Source organism: Heptranchias perlo, chromosome 26 (assembly GCF_035084215.1).
Source record: "Heptranchias perlo isolate sHepPer1 chromosome 26, sHepPer1.hap1, whole genome shotgun sequence".
Taxonomy (NCBI): Eukaryota; Metazoa; Chordata; class Chondrichthyes; order Hexanchiformes; family Hexanchidae; genus Heptranchias; species Heptranchias perlo.
In genome coordinates, this window is record NC_090350.1 from 27,055,918 (window position 1) to 27,081,457 (window position 25,540).

The 25,540-nt window shown below is 42.4% G+C and overlaps 2 protein-coding genes across 4 annotated transcripts in view; one reads left to right on the forward strand and one right to left on the reverse strand.

Moving 5' to 3' along the window:
- LOC137342609 (amine sulfotransferase-like) overlaps positions 1–24,443 on the reverse strand; it is a 68,330-nt gene extending 43,887 nt beyond the window's left edge. The window contains exon 1 of one of the 3 annotated variants that reach the window (XM_068006621.1): positions 4,663–4,822. The gene's annotated coding sequence lies outside the window, so the exon portion shown is untranslated. Of the gene's footprint in view, positions 1–4,662; positions 4,827–24,387 lie in introns of those variants that run through there. The other 2 variants (XM_068006620.1, XM_068006619.1) reach the window with 2 other exon arrangements.
- Positions 1–25,540, forward strand: part of mfsd2ab (MFSD2 lysolipid transporter A, lysophospholipid b) — a 119,303-nt gene that overhangs the window by 10,715 nt on the left and 83,048 nt on the right. The window lies entirely within an intron of this gene.

The window sequence follows — 25,540 nt, forward strand, 5'->3', positions numbered from 1 at the left end:
AACACTATGGAAGATTTGCTAGAATGATTTTTAAAAATTGATGCATCCTCCTCCAACACCTCTCTTCCATTGTCCAGCTGACTGGACTGGCCTCACCTGGTTCCATTCTTATCTATCCACTCATAGCCAGAGGATCTCCTGCAGTGGTTTCTCTTCTGGCCCTCACACCATTACCTCTGGAGTCCCCCAAAGATCTATCCTTAGCCCCCTCCTATTTCTCATCTACATGCTGCCCTCAGATAAATCATCCATCGGGTGCCACATGTATGCTGACGGCACCCATCTCTATCTCACCACCACCTCTCTCGACTCCTCCAATGCCTCTGTTGTCAAAGACAAAATTTCCTCCAATTAAACATTGGGAAGACCGCAGCCATTGACTTCGGCCCCAGCCACAAACTCCGTTCCCTCTCCACCGAATCCATCCCCCTCCCTGGCCACTGTCTAATGCTGAACTAGACTGTTCACAACTTCAGTGTCCTATTTTGACCCTGAGCTGAGCTTCCAAACCCATATCCTCTCAATCACCAAGACCGCCAACTTCCACCTCCGTAATAGCACCCGTCTCCGCTCCTGCCTCAACCCAACTGCTGCAGAAACTCTCATCGATGCTTTTGTTACCTCCAGGCACAACTATTCCAATGCTCCCTTGGGTGGCCTCCCATCTTCCACCCTCCATAAACTTTCAAAACTCTGCTGCCCGTATCCTAACTTGCACCAAGTCCCGTTCACCCATCACCGCCTTTCCACCTCTCTCTCCTCCTTATAACCCTCCTTAAAACCTACCTCTTTGACGAAGCTTTTGGTCACCTGTCCTAATGCCTCCTTCTTTGGCTCGGTGTCAGTTTTTGTCTGATTACACTCTTGTGAAGTGTCTTGGGGCGTTTTACTATGTTAAAGGCACTGTATAAATGCAAGTTGTTGTTATTTTGCTGAGGCTTTTTCTTTGCAGTCTCTCTTATTAACCTTACCAACTCTTTTTTTCTGTTATTTATCTCCACCTGCCTTCAGTGTCTGCCAGGAAATGCTTCATATTAGTTGATCACAGTCTCGCATTGTTGCATTTGCTCACTGAGGAAACTTATGTACAACAAATAAGTATGCAATAGAATATTTTTAATACTTTGTTGATTTAGCGAAGTAGTTAAAGTTTAAATATACAAATGCAGAGCGCCGACACGGGCCAAATGGCCTCCTGTACTGTAACCATTCTATGATTCTGAATAAAATGCTTAACATAGTATATCTTGGGCAGATGTGTAGTTAAAACCTCTTACAAGATGCTTTTAATTCAGGGACATTTGTAGCATTTGTGTAACAGGTCAATATACTGTGTTTTGATGTACAATCTATATCAATGACTTGGATGAAGGGACCGAATGTATGATTGCTAAATTTGCTGATGACAAAGGTAGGTAGGAAAGTAAGTTGTGAAGAGGACTAAAGGAGTCTGCAAAGGGATATAGATAGGTTAAGTGAGTGGGCAAAAATTGGCAGATGGAGTATAATGTGGAAAAATGTGAACTTGTCCGTCTTTGGCAGGAGGAATAGAAAAGCAGTATGTTATTTAAATGGGGAGCGATTGCAGAACTCTGAGGTACAGAGGGATCTGGGTGTCCTCGTACATGAATCACAAAAAGTTAGTATGCAGGTACAGCAAGTGATTAGGAAGGCAAATGGAATGTTGTCACTTATTGCAAGGGGAATGGAATATAAAAGTAGAGATGTTTTGCTATAGTTGTACAGGACATTGGTGAGACCACACCGAGAATAGTGTGTGCAGTTTTGGTCTCCTTATTTAAGAAAGGACGTAATTGCTTTGGAGGCGGTTCGGAGAAGGTTCACTCGACTGATTCCTGGGATGAGGGGGTTATCTTTTGAGGAAAGGTTGGACAAGTTGGGCCTGTATACATTGGAGTTTGAAACATATAAGATCCTGAGGGGACTAGAAGGGGTAGATGCTGAGGGGATGTTTCTCCTTGTGGGAGAGACTAGAACTAGGGGCCACAGTTTAAAAATAAGGGGTCTCCCATTTAAAACGGAGATGAGAAATTTTTTCTGAAGGTCATGAGTCTGTGGAACTCCCTTCCCCAGAGAGTGGTGGAGACAGGGTCACTGAATATTTTTAAGGCTGAGATAGATAGATTCCTGATTAACAAGGGAGTCAAAGGTTATAGTAGGTAGACAGGAAAGTAGGGTTGAGGGCACAGTCAGATCAGCCATGATCTTATCAAATGGCAGAGCAGGCTCAAGGGGCTGAATGGCCTACTCCTGCTCTTAATTCGTATATGATAAATAATCAAAACCAAGAAAGTCTATGCCCTTGCATTTCTGCTGTGTGAACATTAGTATAAAGTTAATATGTTCATATGAAATTCCTTTTTATTTTATGCAAATAGTTGCACAGCATAATTTCAAGTTCGTTGAAGGTTGGCTGTTGACACATTTCACTTCTGAAAAAGTAGTAGAACTTACACAGCACACTGCATAATGTAATATTTGAAGTACAGACTCCACACAGGAGATAGTGGGGGATAATTTTACACATTTACGTATTTCTAAAACAGTGGAGAGAGAAAATATTGCCTCTATATGTTAAAGCAGTGTTACTACACTGAATAGAAGCTGCTAGCCTAACGTTATGTTATCACTGTCGAAATACAGCCTGATCTTTGTATTCAAAACACATCACCAGCCACACATCAGACCATCTAACATTAAGTTACTTTTATTACTTTTCAGCTTTATCTTATTTGGCACTCAGAGCTAACTATAACCTGCTGAATATGTACTTGATTACGGAAAATCTGCAACCTCCCATTGTTACATCTGTGTCTTTCTGTGCTCCCAGCAACTACCAGGGTCACCAGTTTTGTGATACATCTACCCCGTTACAGTTGCACCGGCTACATCTTGCTCTTATACCACGTAATATAGATAAGAGTCAGTGTCCCTGACAATTTTATCCAATCTGAGTTTACCACCACCTCCTCTACACAACCTGCCATTAACTCACAGCATTCAGTGCAAAATGTATCCAGTTAAGCCTCTGGGCAAAGGTATGGCCGCATTGTGCTCGGCACTGCTGGGATATACAATAATACTTAACACAGACCGTAACTGAACTTCCACCCCTAACTTAGGTTTGCCAACTCTGGTTGAACGTATTCCTGGAGGTTTCATCATATGACCTCCTACCCTGCCCCTACGCTCCTGCCATTGGTCGCCCAACACATCCATCCTCACAGTGCACTGCCTTCCCACAACAACTGGAAAGCAAAAAGGCTCTTAGTTACCCAATTGGATGATTCTTGATTGTCAGTCAAGCAGCCTTTCCTCCCCCATCTCCAATATTTTTATAACTAATAAACAGATGTGTTCAAAGAAAATGAAAAAAAACACCATTTTGTTTTAATGCCCAATAATTTTTCTCCGGGGTTACTCGCAGCAATGTCCTGGTGCTTAATCTTCAATTCCTGGAGACTCCACGCCAATCCTGGAGGGTTGGCAACCCTAACCTAACTGTAAGAACATTATTGCTGCCCTTTTGGTACCTATGACTGATCCTCTTGATCACCAACACAAAGTTAAGATTCCAATATAAAACCAACTAGTGTACATAAATACTGAAATTTGCACCAGCAACAAGAGAACCTGGAGGAGGTTGATATTCAAGGCTATTCTTGTATTTGAGCAGTCTGTTCATATGCTTTTCCATCACTCAACAATAATCTGAACAGGATAATATATAAATATTGCTCCTCATTCATATGGAATGCTTAACTGACAATAAAAGGTCCATACCTCTTTTCATAAGCAATTAATAAGGAATATTTTTTAATGTTCAAAATTTGAACTACTAATGATATTGGTTGTCTCCTTGCTTGCAGGCACAATAGCCTTAATTAATCAACCCTAATTTAATCTATCAGATTTGTTTTTTCTTTTTTACCTTAAATTTTAAAAGTAAAAAGGAATTGTTTGGAAATACTCCTGCGATGGTTTTGGAGTTTTTAAACTGTGTCTTCTCTAACAGCAGCTCTCATGAGTTATCTTTCATAGAATCATACAGCATAGAAGGAGGCCATTCAGCCCAATGTGCCTGTGTCTTGGTCCCCTAAAATCCAGAAGATGTACTTTTTCCATACTCTGCCCTTGGAGAGATGCATCTCATGTCACTAACAACTTTATTTACAGGCAAATACCCAAATAAAGCAAAACAAATGAGACCCAGATTCAGTCAACTAGAACCATTTCCATATTGATTTGTAGTCTGATCTCCTTGCCCAGCTCTTGTTGCAGTCTGATTACACCCAGTATCTTTGCAAGCAGAACATTTAAAAACAGATAATTTTTTGTTTATATTCTATCTTTAATACCCAGGATAACTGAACATCTTTGTTACTTTGGATTTCCAGATCGCATCCTGCTTTTTCAATCATCCTGACGCATCTGGATTTCTCAATTTGATGCCCCTGATCATCGACCAGACTCCAAATAAGGCTCACAATTAAACAAATGAACCCATTTGTTTTAGCTGGAGGTTTATCATAATCCTGAGGTTCATGTCTATTTCTCTTTAAAATAACATCTAATGCAATCATTTTACAACCCTCTGTCTGTCTGGAGACATGTTTTCTTAATGCAAGATTAATCCTTTACCTTTTCTTCTCCTTTGTGGTAATGTGCTTGATTAATTTCACCCAGTCTTTAGCCAGCAATGAGGAGGAGCACAAGAGCAGCGTAGAATGATTGTTCCTCTTGGTGGGTCACACTTGCCAGCCCTTAAATATTTCTGGAGTGTGACAGTTGAACCAGGTGCTCAACCCACATCCTGGCAGTTGTTAATGTATTGCATTGGAGCACCAATGTGTTGCATGACTGTGCCTTCCTGGCCTCTCAGTCTTTCATAACTTCTTAAACAGGCCAAATCTTTCTTCCCTGAAACACAGTTTTTGCATTGAGGGAATATCCTCCCATCTTTACTGCCAGCAGATATATCTGTTGTTGACATTGACCAAGTATTTTAATTATAGATGTTAAACTAATTAATTGCACGATTTGTGCTTGCTCTTGATTCAGCTGCTTAATTTACCACAGCAGTATCACTTATAATTCAGCGCCCAAGAACATTAACCATCCACCAGCTGGAAAAAATCCAGCTATTTTTCTCAAAACAATGAGAATAAAGATTATGAAAAGTTCATTTCTACTAGAGTTTATTGTATCTATTCCGGAGATAAGCTTCAGAATTCTTGTTAATTGTCTGAAATAACCATGGTCCAAGGTTTCATTCCCACACTATTATACAACAGTAACAAATCAACTACTGCTCATAACTATATTTAACATTTGGAAGCTTTCCTGGCTAGATTTATGAGGCAAATCTGTTAGTCTCAGCTTCATGAACACACCCAGAATGTGACTCCCTCACAGCAAGACTCACAGTACGTTGTGATGATTTAACAACAACAACCACCTGCATTTATTTAGCACCTTTAACATACTAAAACACCCCAATGTGCTTCACAGGAGCGATTATCAAACAAAATTTGACACCGAGCCACATAAGGAGATATTAGGACAGGTGACTAAAAGCTTGATCAAAGTTTTAAGATGGGTCTTAAAGGAGGAGGGAGAGGTCGAAAGGTTTAGTGAGGGAGCTGAGGGCCTAGGCAGCTGAAGGCACGGCTGTCAATGGTGAAGCGATTAAAATTGGGATGCGCAAGAGGCCATAATTGAAGGGACGCAGAGATCTCGGAGGGTTGTAGGGCTGGTGGAGGTCACAGAAATAGGGAGGGGTGAGGCCTTGGAGAGGTTTGAAAACAAGGATGAGAAATTTAAAAATCGAGGCATTGCTGAACTGGGAGCCAATGTAGGTCAGTGAGCACAGGGGTGATGGTTGGATGGGACTTAGTGCGAGTTAGGATACGGGCAGCAGAGTTTAAGCATATCAAATGATATTCACCTCTCAGACTCTCCTCCTGCTCTCGGTCTCTCCTTTTATACTGTGCTCACCTCTCGGACTCTCCTGCCTCACCTGTAAAGTTGCACAGTAGTTTTCTCTTGTTGCAGGTCTGCTGCTGCTTCTATCCCCACTCTCAGGTCCGCCGCCGCTCTGCGGAAAAAGTTAGGAAAAGCAAGGCAAAGCAGCACCTCCTTCCCCCACTTACCAAACTCTCAGCTGTCTCACTCTGTGCCCGCTGCACTGAGTGGCGGTTGCACTAACAGGCCCCTGTATTTCTACTGTTTGTGACACAGATGAGTCAGGCCTACTCCTCTTTCAGGAACCAATTTAATCTAGCTAACCAATTAACTCTCTGCTGAAGCCTGACAGAAACTTAAAAATGTAAACTTTAAAAGTGAACTTAAACAGTTGATAGCAATTTATACTAGATTTAGTAATGAGTAATGAACCAAATTTAGTTAACAGCTTAACTGTGCGTGAACATCTATCCAATAGCGATCATAACATGATCGAGTTCAAGGTAGTGTTTGAAAGGGAAAAAAGTGAATCAGCTGCTAAAATTCTAGACTTGGGTAAGGCCAACTTCAATGGGATGAGACAGAGACTGTCCACAGTAAACTGGGCAAATCTGTTAATGGGTAAAACGACTGATGATCAGTGGGAAATGTTTAAAGAAACATTTAACGTGATACAGAATCGGTTTATACCCCTGAGGGGCAAGAACTCTACTTGCCAAAAAAACAGCCATGGACAACTAAAGAGGTAAGGGACAGTATAAGACATAAGGAAAGGGCATACAAAAAGGCAAAAAATGGCACAGATCCTGGCGAATGGGAAAGATACAAAGATCAACAAAGGGTCACAAAACAGATAGTAACAGCTATAAAAAGAGAGAGTATTGTTGACCAGAGGTCACCGGTTACGGTTACTGGCTTAGTACAAAGAGGAGAAGAGTCAATTCTCTCTTAACTCTCAATTCGCTTTATTCACGCCGTTAGATCATATACATATAGCTTATACGTCTGGTTAGATATACACATGCAGTTTGCACCAGGTTATACAGTTTCATACCCAAACTAGGATCTAAATGCACACCCACTAGGTTTCTCTGACACTCCCTGAGTGGTCACAGAATATAAAGGATAATACCCGAAAAGGAGAGCTGACGCTGGCCAGGCGTTCCGTTCTCTCTCACTTTCAACGTCGTCTCTACGTTCCTGACGTAGGGTCTTCCACTTCCGCGATGGTTGGTCTCCGGAGTCTTCGCTCTGGCTCCACGCCCCAGATCCTTCATTCTTATTCCGAATCTTATCTCTTCAAGCTGTGCTGTCTCTCTCTTTCATTGGTTTAGGCTTTCTCGGTTACCCTGTGTCTTCTCCTCATTAGCTCTGTCCCAAGGACTTAGTTAGCATTACCTCATTACTCCTTTTCTAAATAAGGACTTGTGTCTTATCACATTTCCTTTGTCTTTCACAAAACTTAGCTAATTCAAACCGGTTCCAGCCAGCTCAGGCCAGCAACTGAACTCAGGTTACTTCAGTTCAAAAGTTGTTCTTGCCTGTGTGTTTCAGCAGCTGACGTCCCAGCTTACTTTCTGCAGCCCCGAGCCAACAGTATGAAAAGCAACTTGCAAGGGATATCAAAACCAATACAAAGAACTTTTATAGTTACATTAGGTCAGGAGCAGTGTTGGCCGCTTAAAAACTGAAAGTGGGGATATTGTCATTGACAATGGGGAAATGGCAGACATGTTGAACAATTACTTTGCGTCAGTATTTACAGTAGAAAAATCCCAAGAAAACTAATATTGAATCGGGGACAGGGACTCAATAAAATTAACATAAGTAAAGCAACAGTAATGAAGAAAATAATAGCACTAAAGAGTGACAAGTCCCCAGGACCAGATGGTTTCCATCCCAGGGTTTTAAAGGAAGTAGGTGAGCACATTGCAGATGCCCTAACTATAATCTTTCAAAGTTCTCTAGATTCAGGAACTGTCCCTCTAGATTGGAAAATTGCACGTCACTCCGCTTTTTAAGAAAGGAGAGAGAGGGTAAACAGGGAATTATAGACCGGTTAGCCTAACATCTGTTGTGGGGAAAATGCTGGAGTCTATAATTAAGGATAGGGTGACTGAACACCTTGAAAATTTTCAGTTAATCAGAGAGATCCAGCATGGATTTGTGAAAGGTAGGTCGTGCCTGACAAACCTGATTGAATTTTTTGAAGAGATGACTAAAGTAGTGGACAGGGGAATGTCAATGGATGTTATTTATATGGACTTCCAGAAGGCATTTGATAAAGTCCCACATAAGAGACTGTTAGCTAAGATAGAAGCCCATGGAATCGAGGGAAAAGTACGGACTTAGTTAGGAAGTTGGCTGAGCGAAAGGCGACAGAGAGTAGGGATAAATGGGTAGGTACTCACATTGGCAGGATGTGACCAGTGGAGTCCCGCAGGGATCTGTCTTGGGGTCTCAATTATTCACAATATTTATTAACGACTTAGATGAAGGCATAGAAAGTCTCATATCTAAGTTTGCCGATGACACAAAGATTGGTGGCATTGCAAGCAGTGTAGATGAAAACATAAAATTACAAAGCGATATTGATAGATTAGGTGAATGGGCAAAACTGTGGCAAATGGAATTCAATGTAGACAAATGTGAGATCATCCACTTTGGATCAAAAAAGGATAGAACAGGGTACTTTCTAAATGGTAAAAAGTTAAAAACAGTGGATGTCCAAAGGGACTTAGGGGTACAGGCACATAGATCATTGAAGTGTCATGAACAGGTGCAGAAAGTAATCAATAAGGCTAATGGAATGCTGGCCTTTATATCTAGAGGACCAGAGTACAAGGGGGCAGAAGTTATGCTGCAGCTATACAAAACCCTGGTTAGACCACACCTGGAGTACTGTGAGCAGTTCTGGGCACCGCACCTTCGGAAGGATATATTGGCCTTGGAGGGATTGCAGCGTAGGTTTACTAGAATGATACCTGGACTTCAAGGGTTAAGTTACGAGGAGAGATTACATAAATTGGGGTTGTATTCTCCAGAGTTTAGAAGGTTAAGGAGTGATCTGATCGAAGTTTATAAGATATTAAGGGGAACAGATAGGGTGGATAGAGAGAAACTATTTCCTCTGGTTGGGGATTCCAGGACTAGGGGGCACAGTCTAAAAATTAGAGCCAGACCTTTCAGGAGCGAGATTAGAAAACACTTCCACACACAAAGGGTGGTAGAAGTTTTGAACTCTCTTCCGCAAACGGCAATTGATACTAGCTCAATTGCTAAATTTAAATCTGGGATAGATAGCTTTTTGGCAACCAAAGGTATTAAGGGATATGGGCCAAAGGCACGTATATGGAGTTAGATCACAGATCAGCCATGATCTTTTCAAATGGCGGCGCAGGCACGAGGGGCTGAATGGCCTACTCCTGTTCGTATGTTCCTATATGGAAGCCGCCTGATTACCTCAATGATGTGCTTTTGTTCTAGTAACAGGCACTGAAGCCATGTGAGGACACAGAGCTAAGTAAATCTGGGACACCATCAGCAAAGAAATACTTTAAAGAAATAGTATTGTTCCTGAAAAGATTCTGTGGGCTCCAGAGTCAATTCACCTGACTATGGGAACTCTTCACTAGAAGAAACTTAATTATCTGATAACATTCAAGAGAGAAAGCCATGTTAGTGTTATTTAGAACACACAAAAATTTTTGGCAGAATCACATTTATTTTTGCTGCCTTCAGTGTTAGCAAAGGACTGTAATCTTGAAGCACAATTTTTTCTGGAGAGTATATCATGATTTACATCTACTGTAATGTTGCAGCTTTTTTTATATTCTACTGAACATATTCATTTCACAATCTGCAAGTTGCAATTTTCTTTATATAATCTCACTATGAATATGAATAGGAATGTGGAAACATTGCTGGAGATTATTTCTGAAACATATGGATCAAACTAAAGGATTATTCAAAATCATTCACTTTTATAACAGTACATAGTCTATTGTTTTACTTCTCCCAAGGTCTACAGTTAAAATATAATTTTTTTTCCCTGTAAAAGATATTCCAGTAAATACAATGTTACTGGGATGTAACATCTGCCAAATCATCTTTACAGCTGAGTCTAACTTTTTTAAATTGCTAGCTTTTTTTCTGGCTGCAGCTGTCTAATTCTTGCTGTTTAATAATGACCTTACTCAGAATACCATCTTATCTTTTTCTATTCTTTCTCAATATCTGTCTTTATTAGTCTTTTCCCCATTTCTTGTTCTAAATTATTCCTTTTATCTCACATTAATGATCTACCTTTCTTTTTTTAGTATGTGTATTAACAGTGAACACTCTCTTGCTAGTTATACAGTGCTGCAGCATATTAGCTGCTTTTATACTAGGTAAAGGTAAGTGCTAGTGTTGCTGGTTACTGATGTAGGGATATTGCACAGCTGGCAGCACCCCCAAAGTAAACTTGGCAGATTCACTAAGGCTACATAGGAACAGAAGTAGGCCATTCAGCCCCTCGAGCCTGTTCCACCATTCAATTAAATCATGGCTGATCTGTTTCTTAACTCTATGTACCTGTCTTGGTTCCATAGCCCTTAATATCCTTGCCTAACAAAAATCTATCAATCTCAGTTTTGAAATTTTCAATTGACCCAGCACCCACAGCTTTTTGAGGCAGAGTTCCAGATTTCCATTACCTTTTGTGTAAAGAAGTGCTTCCTGACATCACCCATGAACAGCTCAGCTTTAATTTTAAGCTTTTGCCCCCTTGTTCTGGATTCCTGCACTGAAGGAAATAGTTTCTCTCTATCCACCCGATCAAATCCTTTGATTGTCTTAAATACCTCAATTAGATCCACCCTTAATCTTTTATACTCCAGGGACTGCAAGCCTAATCTATGCAACCTGACCTCATATTTTAACCCTATTAGCCCCAGTATCCTTCCGGTAAATCTGCGCTGCATCCCCTCCCTCCATTACCAGTGAGGTGCGGTGCCAAGAACGGAACGCAATACTCCAGATGCAGTCTAACCAGAGCTTTATACAACTGCAGTATAACTTCCACCCTTTTGTATTTCAGCCCCCTTGAGAGGAAAGCTAACATTCCATTAGCCTTTTTAATTATTTTTTGTACCTGTCCACTAGTTTTTAAGTGATTTCTGTATATGGGACCCTAAATTTCTCTGCTCCTCCACAGTTCCTAGCTTCCCACAGCAGCTCAGATGCATGAATGGAAATGTCAGCCAATATTCCTATTCCTGAGTTGACACCTGCAGAATAACCATTTGAGTTTACCTACCATAGGTCAGGCATCACCCATATCCCAGCAAGAATCAGCATCTTCAGGATAGGAGTGTGGGAAATTGAATGAGGGAAAACATGAAAACTCCTTCCCATTGCCTGCCACACACATTTGACTTCTACCAGATCCTGGTAGTCCTTTCTCATGCTCCCAAACACTAGTACCTCCAGTGCACCCACATCCTGAAACCACCCTCCTGGTTCTCCCACACCCATGCACTCTCACCAATGCTCCACACCCAATGACCACCCCTAATGTTTCCAGACCCGTTTAGACAATCCCAATACTACAAATCACAGAACCCCCATTCCCCAATATTGACACAGCAATTCCTGCAATCTACCTCCTACCTACCTGGAACCTGGAACATTTCCCTCACTATCTTTCTTTAGAACATTGACATGGTCAAGTGAACATTTAATCATGAGCAGGGCCACTAATTTAGCACTTTTTTTTTTATTCGTTCACGGGATGTGGGCGTCGCTGGCAAGGCGGGCATTTATTGCCCATCCCTAATTGCCCTCGAGAAGGTGGTGGTGAGCCGCCTTCTTGAACCGCTGCAGTCCGTGTGGTGACGGTTCTCCCACAGTGCTGTTAGGAAGGGAGTTCCAGGATTTTGACCCAGCGACAATGAAGGAACGGCGATATATTTCCAAGTCGGGATGGTGTGTGACTTGGAGGGGAACGTGCAGGTGGTGTTGTTCCCATGCGCCTGCTGCCCTTGTCCTTCTAGGCGGTAGAGGTTGCGGGTTTGGGAGGTGCTGTCGAAGAAGCCTTGGCGAGTTGCTGCAGTGCACACACACCTTAACACTATAATCATGGAATTTGAGCTTAAAAATATTAATAACACTCCTACAATACTCCACAATCACCATAAACCAGTGGCTGTGAAAATATTTTGTACTTTACATAGCATAAAACAGCTTCTCCTCTGACTCACCATAAGCAGTGCTATGGGAAATGTTCTAATTAATATGCTAAGAAGGGTATGGCAGTAGATGGTTCCTATCTGTAACACACTAGCATCACACTTCCTCTAATATCACACTTTTTCATTGGGTGAAATAAAAAAGCAACTCTTAACTGTCTTGGCTCACCTGTAACTATGCAGACTCAAAAAAAATTAAAAAGCAGAAACTCAACTAATTGAATCACTCAGAGTGAGAGGCTGTTGAGAGTCAGAGAGGTTGAATGCAGCACCTGTGCATTATTTTGTTCATACTGAAAATTCAAATACAATAATCATTTACATAAAATATTTTTCTCAATGAAAAAGTTGAAGCATGTCTTTTCTCAGATTATAATAGAATTTCTGAGTTTGTTTTTCCAATTTTTAAAAAATTCATTCCCAGGCTGTGGGCATCACTGGCAAAGCCAACATTTATTGCCCATCCCTATTGCCCTTGAGAAGGTGGTGGTTTAGCCTTATTCAACCACTGTAGTCCATGTGGTGAAGGTACTCCCACAATGCTGTAAGGTAGCGAGTTCCAGGATTTTGACCAAGTGATGATGAAGGAACGGCAATATATGTCCAAGTCTGGATGGTGTGTGACTTGGAGGGGAACTTGGAGGTGATGGTATTCCCATGCACCTGCTGCCCTTGTCTTTCGAGGTGCTGGAGGTCGCAGGTTTGGGAGGGGTTGCCAAAGAAGCCCTGGTGAGTTGCTAGAGTGCATCATATAGGCAGGACACACTGCAACCACGGTGCACCAATGGTGTAGGGAGTGGATGTTTGAGGTGGTGGATGGGCTGCCGATCAAGTGGGCTGCTTTGTCCTGGATGGTGTCGAGCTACTTGAGTGTTATTGCAGCTGCACTCATCCAGGCAAGTGGAGAGTATTCCATCACACTCCTGACTTGTGCCTTGTAGATGGTGGAGAGGCTTTGGGGAGTCAGGAGGTGAGCCACTCAGTGATTGGACAATCTCTTGTTGGAGAAGGTCATTGCCTGATACTTGTCTGGCGTATTATTTGCCATTTGTCAGCCCAAGCCTGGATGTTGTCCAGGTCTTGCTGCATGCTGGCATGGACTGCTTCATTATCTGAGGAATTGCCAATGGAGCTGAACACTGTGAAATCATCAGTAAACAGCCCCACTTCTGACCTTACGATGGAGGGAAGGTCATTGATGAAGCAGCTGAAGATAGTTGGGCCTAGCATGCTGCCTTGAGGAACCAATGCAGCGATGTACTTGGGCTGAAATGATTGACCTCTAACAACCACAACCATCTTTCTTTGTGTCAGGTATGACACCAGCCGCTGGAGAGTTCCCCCCCGCTCCCTGCTGACTTCAGTTTTACCAGGGCTCCTGGGGGCCACACTCGGTCAAATGCTGCCTTGATGTCAAGGGCAGTCACTCTCACATCACCTCTGGAATTCAGCTCTTTTGTCCATGTTTGGACCAAGGCTGTAATGAGGTCTGGAGCCGAGTGGTCCTGGCGGAACCCAAACTGAGCATCGATGAGCAGGTTATTGGTGAGTAAGTGCCGCTTGATAGCACTGTCGGCGATTCCTTCCATCACTTTGCTGATGATTGACAATAGGCTGATAGGATGGTAATTGGCTGGGTTGGATTTATCCTTTTTGTGGACAGGCCATACCTGGGCAAGTTTCTACATTGTTGGGTAGATGCCACTGTTGTAGCTGTACTGGAACAGCTTGGCAAGAGGCGCAGCTAGTTCTGGAGCACAGGTCATCAGCACTTCAGCCAGGATGTTGCCGGGACCCGTGGCCTTTGCTTTGTCCAGTGCACTCAGCCGTTTCTTGGTATCATGTGGAGTGAATCGAATTGGCTGGGGACTGGCATCTGTGATGGTGGGGATCACAGGAGGAGGCCAAGAAGGATCATCCACTCAGCACTTCTGGCTGAAGATGGTTGCAAATACTTCAGCCTTGTCTTTTGCACTCGCATGTTGGGTTCTGCCATCATTGAGGATGGGAATGTTTATAGAACCTCCTTCTCCCGTAGTTGCTTAATTGTCTACCACCATTCACGACTGGATGTGGCAGGACTGCAGAGCTTTGACCTGATCCGTTGGTTGTTGGATCGCTTAGCCTTTTATTCCAGATATATTTCATTTTTCTTTCTGAAACTCTGAAACTGCCATGGTGGGATTTGAACTTAAATTCTCTGGATTATTAGGCCAGGCCTCTGGATTTCTACTCCAGTAACATAATCGCTACTGTACTTGTACCAAATTATTTGAAAACACGCTGGAGGATAAATTTTAGAACCTTTCATAGGAAAAGAATTAAGAGTGTTTGCTTTTACTTGAGAGTCTGCCTTAGAGGCAGACAGACAGACACTGACAGAAAGAGGTAAATGATTACAACACCTACGCTTTGTTTTGTTTACACTGAGCGTTCCAAATGACCAACTCTTTACATAAAATGTATTTTCCAACCACAGTGGATAAGTTTCGGTTTACTTAACAATTAGACTTTGTGACCTTAAAGTAAAACACTCTAACTTACCAGAAAAAATGCATTGTGCATTACATGGTGAAACACTCCTGACCTTATGAAATAGTGCATCAGCCAACTTACTGTTTGCAATGCGACACGAGATCTGCCAATTTATGTTAAAGTCTAAAGTCTACCACAAGTCCGTCATACCTCATAGTGTCACACTGTCACAGTTGAAAACATCACACCTGTCATACATGCAAAGTGCATGTCACACCTGATTGGCTCAAGTGTCATATTCATAATACTAAAAATCACAATTGAATAGGTAGGGCCTCTACCAACAAACAACGATAAAGTAAATACAAAAATTACCAATTGAGAATCAGCAATCTAGAAACAGCAAACATAAAAAAACTAGCAAGGAGAAGAACCAATGAGGAAACTCAAAATATGTTTTTAAAATGTTTTTCATACCATCTGTTAGTACCCCAAGGACAAGTACCAAAATAGGATTTGTAACATAACAAAACACATAAGAAACAAAATAATTAAACTGACCCATGCAGTTGCGCTTTCTGTATTTGATATTTTTCCAACAGCTTTTCCCTTTGGAGGTCTGCCCTTCTTTCAGGTACCTGGGACTTGAATTCATGGGGCTTCCTACAGCTATCACTGTGACAGTTAGTAGCTACCCTGAATGAAGACACTGAACTATGTAGCAGATTACAACTTCCAGAATTCACCAGTTACACTGTTCATGTACTCTGTAAACAATTTTACAACACCAAGTTATAGTCCAACAATTTTATTTGAAATTCACAAGCTTTCGGAGGCTTCCTCCTTCCTCAGGTGAATGTTGTGGAAATGAAATCCTCGAACCCTTCGCATTTATAAATCACAGAACAATACCTGGTGATTACAGATAGTCTTTCCAACGGCCCGTTGCCACGGCAATCACAGTGTGCAGACAGAGAGGTGTTACCTAAAAGGCCACCGAATATACAAACCACCAAAAAAAGAGAGAGAGGCAGAAACATAGAAAAGACAGCAAATGACCCGTTATATTAAAAACAGATAACATTTGTTTGCTGGTGGGGTTACGTGTAGCGTGACATGAACCCAAGATCCCGGTTGAGGCCGTCCTCATTTATTGCCCATCCCTACTTACCCTTGAGAAGGTGATGGTGAGCCGCCTTCTTGAACCACTGCAGTCCGTGTGGTGAAGGTTCTCCCACAGTGCTGTTAGGTAGAGAGTTCCAGGATTTTGACCCAGTGATGATGAAGGAACGGCCATATATTTCCAAGTCAGGATAGTGTGTGACTTGGAGGGGAACGTGCAAGTGGTGTTGTTCCCATGTGCCTGCTGCCCTTGTCCTTCTAGGTGGTAGAGGTCGTAGGTTTGGGAGGTGCTGTCGAAGAAGCCTTGGAGAGTTGCTGCAGTGCATCCTGTGGATGGTACACACTGCAGCCACAGTGCACCGGTGGTGAAGGGAGTGAATGTTTAGGGTGGTCGATGGGGTGCCAATCAACCGGGCTGCTTTGTCCTGGATGGTGTCGAGCTTCTTGAGTGTTGTTGGAGCTGCACTCATCCAGGCAAGTGGAGAGTATTCCATCACACTCCTGACTTGTGCCTTGTAGATGGTGGAAAGGCTTTGGGGAATCAGGAGGTGAGTCACTCGCCGCATAATAACCAGCCTCTGATCTGCTCTTGTAGCCATAGTATTTACATGGTTGGTCTAGTTAAGTTTCTGGTCATTGGCGACCCCCAGGATGTTGATGGTGGGGGATTCGGCGATGGTAATGCTGTTGAATGTCGAGGGGAGGTGGTTAGATTCTCTCTTGTTGGAGATGGTCATTGCCTGGCACTTGACTGGCACGAATGTTACTTGCCACTTATCAGCCCAAGCCTGGATGTTGTCCAGGTCTTGCTGCACGCGGGCACGGACTGCTTCATTATCTGAGGGGTTGCGAATGGAACTGAACACTGTGCAATCACCAGCGAACATCCCCATTTCTGACCTTATGATGGAGGGAAGGTCATTGATGAAGCAGCTGAAGATGGTTGGGCCGAGGACACTATCCTGAGGAACTCCTGCAGCAATGTCCTGCGGCTGAGATGATTGGCCTCCAATAACCACAACCATCTTCCTTTGTGCTAGGTTTGACTCCAGCCACTGGAGAGTTTTCCCCCTAATTCCCATTGACTTCAGTTTTACTAGGGCTCCTTGGTGCCACACTCGGTCAAATGCTGCCTTGATGTCAAGGCCAGTCACTCTCACCTCACCTCTGGAATTCAGCTCTTTTGTCCATGTTTGGACCAAAGCTGTAATGAAGTCTGGAGCCGAGTGATCCTCCTATTTATGCCTACAAATTCACTAATGACACAGGAAAATTGGCTTTGTCCTGACTCCATGGGCAAGACAATAGGAGATCCACTTGTAACACATTAAATTGGCTGTGCATGGCACACACTCCTTATTTGGGCATCATCATTCTGTCTTGCCTCTATGTGGCACTTCAATAAGATTTACCATTATGAAGCTACCTGTCACACAGTCACACTTCTCCCACTATACGAAGCTTTAAAAGCCCAAGCTTCTTGGAATTTTTTTTAGTTATTCAGAGACTCCCATCCACCATCTTGGTCTTTCTTCAGGTAGGTTATAGTTTTAAATTTTATCTTTATTTTAAAACAGCGCATCTCCGCCACAGAGATGTCCTCTTGACCCCAGCCAATTTTCTGACCTCAGCTTCTTTAACTAATTGGAGGTTAGCCCCTCAGACTCAGCCAGGAAATACCACTGAAAAGAGGATTGGAGTTCTGATGCAGCCTCTGTGCTACCTGCAAAACCAAATTTCTTTTTGAAAAAAAATATATGCTAAGAGTGTGAGTAACAAGCAGCTCAAAACTTTTACCATAACTGATCACCTCTACATCTTCCTCAATGGGGTGGCCAACAGTCGTGGCGATAAAATTGGATAAACAGGATGTTGCAAGACACTGATATGCAGCAACCTGAAAAAGATAGTCCTGCTTCGGTTTGTAAATTATCCAATGGTCTCTTATGTTAAGTGATATATTATAAATTCTCGGCTACATATCAAATTTAACATTGCTTGCTGTGGGGGTGTAGCCTCACATTAAATGACTTAAGTGGATGTTTCTACCTCCCAAATGACCTTAACATAGATTAAACAATTATTCTGCAATGTGTTCCTGTTGGATTGTGCATCTTTCAGCACAGAATTCCACTTTGAATTTTTTTTAAAAAGAGATACGGCTTTCTGAAATGGGAAAAGTATGTGAATGTAAATGCAGCTGATGTTTATGTTATAAATCAGAACTCCCAAATGGCTTCCCAGGCGAATTAAATACAATGTTAACCCTGTGTGGGTAAAATTAGCAAACAACCTAACGTACTATTAACATGTCGTCACAGATAAACTTCACCATTCTTTCAAAAACGGGATAAATTCATCTCTGTCAAAAATACAGTCATCTTAACACAGTCACTCGCAAATGAAGATACCATTAAAAGTAATTACAGTGGCAGTTTAACAACCTGATAGTTTAAGATATGATTTAAAAGAAGAGTGCTCAGGAATATTTTTGCACTTTTAAAAAAAAATCTGCCATGTGGTCAAAGGGGGAGATATAGAAAAGACTGCACATTTTAACTTAGAAGCCAACAAAGAATAATAAAATTATGCGCTGAATACTTATCCGTGTGACTAGCAGTGGCATTTGTGTCACTAATATTCTCAACATGCTGCACCTAGAGAAAGGATGCATTCTCCGGTTCACAGTACAAAACTCTGTGATATATATTTATCTATTTGCAGCAAGGATTTTGAAAGAACATTGAATTAGTGGAGCAATAGAGCGAAATGACCACAAACCATCCCATGATATATTGGAAATGAAGAAATATTGCCTCTGGCACACAAGTGTAAAGGACAACATACTCAAAAGCATTCTTCTACATTCTTTTGTGTCTGAAGAAAGCGTCAAGCCTCTATAAGTGACTTAACTTACATTCTTTCAGTGCAGAAAAACAATTGGCATTGATTTTAAACCTATGGCTGTCGCTTGGCTATCTGAACTAATTGTAAACAATTTTACAACACCAAGTTATAGTCCAACGATTTTATTTTTAATCCCACAAGCTTTCGGGGGCTTTCCCCTTCCTCAGGCGGTCATTTCCACACCGCCAGAGGAGGGGAAAGCCCCCGAAAGCTTGTGGGATTAAAAATAAAATCGTTGGACTATAACTTGGTGTTGTAAAATTGTTTACAATTGTTAACCCCAGTCCATCACCGGCATCTCCACATCATATCTGAACTAAGTGACACTTGCTCGTTTGTAGTCTGCAAGCTGGAAATTCCAGTTTACAATAGGGTGATTGAAACACAATGATATTGGGTTTGGTGAAAGCAACACTGGCAGTTGACAGATTGTGGCTACTCAGTATTTCGATTAAAGATCTGTTTTCTAGGGCACTTTCCAGACTCAAGGGGAATACCAATAAAAACAAAATACTCTGGTTACACTCCATTTGTTTCTGTAATTATTTAATTAGAGGCAGCTTTGGAACATTTATATTTTATTGTAATAATTTACTGATGGATTGCTTCTAATTGAGGTACAGTACACAAAACACTATGACTGATTTATTTGAAATGCATGAGGAATCCTAAGTGTGGAATGAACAGAAATACCAACAGAACATTTCAATTTTCTGGATGTCCACTTGTATTTTTTGAATAATGCCAAACTTTATGAAATAAATTTGGAGACATACCTAAAACCAAAGAAAATGTCTTCATTCCTAAAATTGGGGATTCCCGGAGCAGGTCCGGAGCCCAGCTCCAACCCGCCCACTTCCGGGTTCCCCAATGATGCGAATCGGTGCGCGCGCAGCCCCCACATGCGGGACTCCAACCGACAATCAAAGCCGGCGGGATCCCACTTAAGATCATTATCTGAGTACTTGAGGTCGTTTACAGACCTCATTAGTTGGAGACTGTGGGAGGATTCAGATTTTGGACTACGCAGAGCATGTTTCCCATGCTGGGGGAAGCACTCCCTGTTTAAACAGACCTGTTGCAGCTAGCAGCCAGCAACCAGTGGCAACTGCAAAGGTCCATTTAACAGGCGCGGGGTAAACCCTCATTCATTGCAGCAGGGCACTCTGTCACCTCAGACAAAGTTTTGCCTGCCACACTGTTGTCTCCACACTCCAAATTATTAAATCATACCCTAAACTCTGCTGTCCAAACACATTTGCCTACTTTGTGGACCCCCTCACACTCACACCATCAGCATTCATCACTCCACTGGAGGACGAGCAACATCACCAGCCTCGCCAGGCATGCCGTCCACCTCCGCCACGTGGAGCTACACAACACAGTGCTGCGCAACAGGCACCTGCACAAAGTAGTCGTGCAACTACACATACACCCAGTGTAGGGTGACCCAATGGGTGGCATCAAGGGTGTTCATGGAGAACCTCATGAAAGGGCATTATTGCACAAGCCAGTCAAGAATGGCCAAGACGTGGCAGTAGTGGTGACTATAATATGTAATGTGAGTTGATCAGAAATCAAATATAAGTAAAAACCATCACAAACCCTCAAACACCCTTGTGCATCCCCTTCATGCTTACGACACGTTTGCCTTACTCTTCCTACTATACATATGTGATGCATGCCCTGTGGCTGCAGCACAGGTAGTGGCAGGTTGGGTGAGGCTGAACGTGAAAGAGATGCATAAGAGGGTGAGTATGATACGGAGCCATGAGATTGTATGAGGATTGGGTTGAGTGGTAGTGGCGGGATGAGTACTGGCGAGGTGAGTAAGTGCAGGTAAGATGAGGATGAGCTTTGAGTGGGTGTGAGGAGTGATTTGATAGAGTAGTGTAGGCAGTGCAGAAGGAGGTGTGGGGTGGGGGGCGGTGATGTGGCAGACGGAGTGTAGGGGAACGAGTAAGTGTACTCACTTCGGCTGACCTACTTAGGTCATTGAAGCGCCTCCTGCACTGTATGCAGGTGCGTGATATGTTGATGGTGCTGGTGACCTCCTCTGCCACCTTGAGCCAGGCCTTCATGGTGGCAGAGGCAGGACACTTCCTCCCTTCCACCGGGGAGAATCTCTGTCCTCCCCCTCCTCTTCACCCCATCCAGTAGGACCTGGAGTGAGGCATCATTAACCCTGGGAGCAGCCTTCCCACTGGCCTGTTCTGTGCTGTAATTTTGGCTCCTTTCTGCAGCCAGTCAGTGGAGGACTGCCCCTTTAAATTGGGCTCCTCCAGCTGATAGCCTATGATGCGGGTGCACAGTCCGCCTGCTGTGCAGCTTTCCAGCACGAAACCCGGAAGCCAAGGTAAGTGGCTTCAATTTACTTACAATCGCATGCGGGTTCCCCACGCGCCCAGTCGACCCCCCGCTGGCAACCCGCCTCCCTCCTAATATCGGGCCCATAGACTCTGTCTACTAAACTGCTCAGATAAGGTACAACTTATGTTAATCTTTACAAAGTTGTTGACCAATGCTAGCTGATTTGGGAAGAAATATTTCTTGTGGTTTGTAAAATAGTGTTCACAGTAAGGATAAAGGATAGAGCAGATTGTATATTGTATGTTCAAGTGATGGACTTCATGGGCAAAATACCCCTTTCTTATGTTCATAAATTGTCTCTCTTCACATGCATGTTGCTATTTTATATATTTATTAGTCAATCTCCAAAGGCACTTTTCAGGTTTAGCAGAGCTAGAGGGTGGGGAGATATTTGAACCAAGGCAGCGGAGGAGAGGAGTCCAATGGGAGGGAGGGGGAGAGCGGACGAGAGGGGGGGGGGGGATGTGGAGAAGTGGAGGGTGTAGAGGAGAGGAAGGGAAAGAGTAGGAGGAGGTGAGGGTGAGGAGGAGGTGAGGGTGAGGAGGAGGTTATGTCATGTAATAACAGTTCCATTTACAGAGACACTACCCTTTGAATGTTGTGATCATGCACCATTTTTAATATATTATAGATTTGAGGGTGAATTTTTCTCTTTTGAAGAGATTTTCCTTCTTTCCCAGTGATCGGCTTCATCCAGAACAACCTGTTCACAGGTCTCTGAAGGCATCCCACTGGGTAGCATGTGAAAGAAGTTTGGTGTTACTGACTCTCTGATTTAATAACATAACAATACTTGCATTTATATAGCACTTTAGCGCATCAAGACATTCTCACAGTGGATAACTTTTGGAGTGCAGTGACTGATGTCCTATAGGAAAATGCAGCAACTACTCTGTGTCAGCAGCATCCCATTAACAGCAGTGAGAGGAGTGGCCAGTTAATCTTTTTTTTGGTGGCATCGGTTGAATGAAGAATGTTGGCCAGAACAGTGGCAGAACTCCATTATCTCCTTTGAATTATCCCATGGGATCTTTAACATCGATCTGAATGGGCAGACAAGACCTTGGTTTAATGTCTTATGATCCAAAGGGTCCCTTCCTGCAGAAAACACTTGGCTTCCATACACCAGAGTGCTACAGCTGTTATGATCAGCTGAAACTGATCCCTACACGGGAGAGCTCACACACTCAGTGGCAAAACATGTAAAGGCTCCAACATGCTACACCACAACAATGCCCTCAGTTTATTTTTTTTAAAGGAAGAGATGCACCTAATCCCAGAGGTATCTGAACTGGGCCTAACAATGTAGTTGGAGTGGGGGGGCAGGGGGTAGCGGAGGAGGAGGAGAATTTTGAATTGATTTGTTAATTTCCTGGAGGTTCTTTGCACTTTCTCTCTACCTCCTCCTCTACTCTTTCCCTTCCTCCCCTTCTACCCCCCTCCTCTGCTCTACACCCTCCCCCTCTCCATACCTTCCGCCCACTCTCTGTCTCATTGGACTCCCCCTCCCCCCACCCTTCCCGCCTTGGTTCAAATACCTCCCCAACCTCTAACCCTGCTAAACCTGAAAAGTGGCTAGGGAGATTGACTAATAAATATATAAAATAGCAACCTGCATGTGAAGAGAGACAATTTATGAATATAAGAAAGCATAGGAAGTAATGGGGTATTTTGCCCATTAAGTCCATCCCTTGAACATACAATGTACAATCTGCTCCATCCTTAATCCTTACTGCGAACACTATTTTACAAACCACAAGAAATATTTCTTCCCAAATCAGTCTGGCATTGGTCAACAACATTGTAAAGATTAACATAAGTTTTGTCCAATTCAAATCACTTCAGATTCCATGCCCATTTCAAATTGTAGCCTTCTTAGTTTATTTTATTTCAAAACTGAAATGGTTAATACGTAGAGCAGTCATACTGCATGAAGAATTAACTTATCAACGTTCAAAATTATGAGGGGGCTTGATAGAGTAAATAGGGAGAAACTGTTTCCACTGGCAGGTGGGTCAGTAACCAGAGGACACAGATATCATCTGATGTGCAATTGTGAGAAACCCTAGTAAACTGACAATCTGGAAAATTACTGAATCAAGTATTGCAATCAAAGAAAACAAACATTGTTGGCAGTTGTAACTTGGTTTGCTGGGAGACGAGCTGTGCTTAATCTCTCCAGGTTATGCCTGCTCCAAATACAATACAGGTAATTGGCAAAAGAACCAGAGGGGAGATGAGGAGAATTATTTTTATGCAGCGAGTTGTAATGATCTGGAATGCACTGCCTGAAAGGGTGGTGGAATCAGATTCAATAGTAACTTTCAAAAGGGTATTGGATATATACTTGAAGGTGAAAAAACTGCAGGGCTATGGGGATAGAGCAGGGGAGTGGGACCAATTGGATAGCTATTTCAAAGAGCTGACATAGGCATGATGGGCCGAAAGACCGCCATCTGTGCTATATGATTCTAAATAGATGGAGTTAATTTCTAAAATTGTTTGTGAGAATTAAAGGCTTAAACACCAGGGAAATCTAATCTTTGGTCAACATACCAGAGTTTAACTCTGCTGATACTTTGCCAACAAAATGGATGAATAGAGGAACATAATGAAACTTAATTTAAAAGTCTTTTCATCTGCTGTGCAATTGTGAGAAACCCTAGTAAACTGACAATCTGGAAAATTACTGAATCAAGTATTGTAATCAAAGCAAACAGAAACATTGTTGGCAGTTGTAACTGGGTTTACTGGGAGATGAGCTGTGCTTAATCTCTCCAGGTTATGCCTGCTTCAAATACAAAGCAGGATTTTGGGAATATGAAGTGCAAAGGACCTCTTCAGGAAATTAACAAATCAAATTTTAACTAATATCAATTAATATACCAGGCAGCAAGTATTATGAGTGGACATTAGTATGTGGAGTGGGGGCATTCCTCCACCTCACTCAATCCATGTACACTCAGACTGGTAATGAAACAAAAGCACTGAGGACATACAGTGAAGGCCACCAGCTCCCACAAGCCTTAGTTTCTAAACTTACTTTTGAAATTCAATATTTATGCAAAGTTGTTGGCTGTTTGCATTACATGCAAAGAAAATTCTTGTTGCTACATCTACTGTAAGTTATTGCACCTCTTTAATTCTGTTCAAGTTTCCAGTATCTAGATATTGAAAAGGATGTTACATTTTGCGGTTCTAATAGATTCAGAGTTCTCAAATCTTCAAAAAAAAAGTTAAAGAAATTTAGAAAATTTGTATGTATTGACTGCAGCATTGAAGTGATTATTAACCATACCCAGCAGGCCATCCATTTGGTGGGTTGATCTCCCGTGTTAACTGGAATCCTTTTCTAAGAGGAGAAAAATGTGAGATGTCAGCAAAAACAAGAACCTAACAGAACGGACACCATCACATTCTTTGCTCACCCAAACTTAAGACTGATATAAGGAAATTCTTCTTCACATTACGAGTGATTAATATATGGATGTACTTGCAGGTAGAGTAATGGAGGCAAAAGCCTGGAATTATTTAAGAAACAACTGGATGCTGCAATGAGGGGTGAGGGGGGGGAACTATAGGGTGCTCCTGAATGGATGAATTAAAATGAGCCAAATGGCCTTCCTCTTCCATAACTGTCTTGTGATCAGGGGCGGAATGCCTAAATAGTAAATCAGGAAAATTTCCCAAGTGCCCCCACGAATGGTTCCATAGCATTGTATTATCGGCGCCCCTCTTTTTTATTAAGAATCATGTGCCCTTTCAGGGAAGAAAATCTGCCTCTGGTTGTGTTATGAATCCAAACCTGAGCTGAGCGCAGACATTTAAAATCTAAAAAGTAGCAGGATCAGAACCAGCCAAAGATTGCACCGATATCAAAAGAGAAAGAGCCAGAGAAGTGGTTATGATGTCCAAAGCCTACATCTTCAAATGGAGAGGTTGGACATTTATTCCTATAACAAGGAGAAAAGTAAGAGAGATGATGAGATAAACAGTCTATTGATAAATTTATTACAAGATATAATTCAAAACAAGGCCACCTAACCTGAGATTTTGGTCTGTATTGGAAGACTTATGGAGGGTCAGTGGCGATATTCTAGCCTAATCTACTGCCAGAGAAAGATAGATACGTGAAAAGCTAAAGACATGTCATTATCCTCTCCCTTCCCATCCAGTCAATGGAACATTCACAAAGTACAGTTGACCATAAGCAATTTACTCATAGGACAAAGGCCAGAAACTCAGTGACTGACTTGAAAGCACAGACCAGCATCCTTGAACAGCCTGCCTCACAGTCATTTTGATGAGTGCCAATGGTAGCACCAAATAACCACCATAATGAATGGAACAACAACAAAGACAAGATGAAACCACCAAGCAAAGTCAAACCCTACAAGCGATGACAGATCCTCCAAAGACAGAAATTGAGGATCTTTCCTGGCAAAAAATAA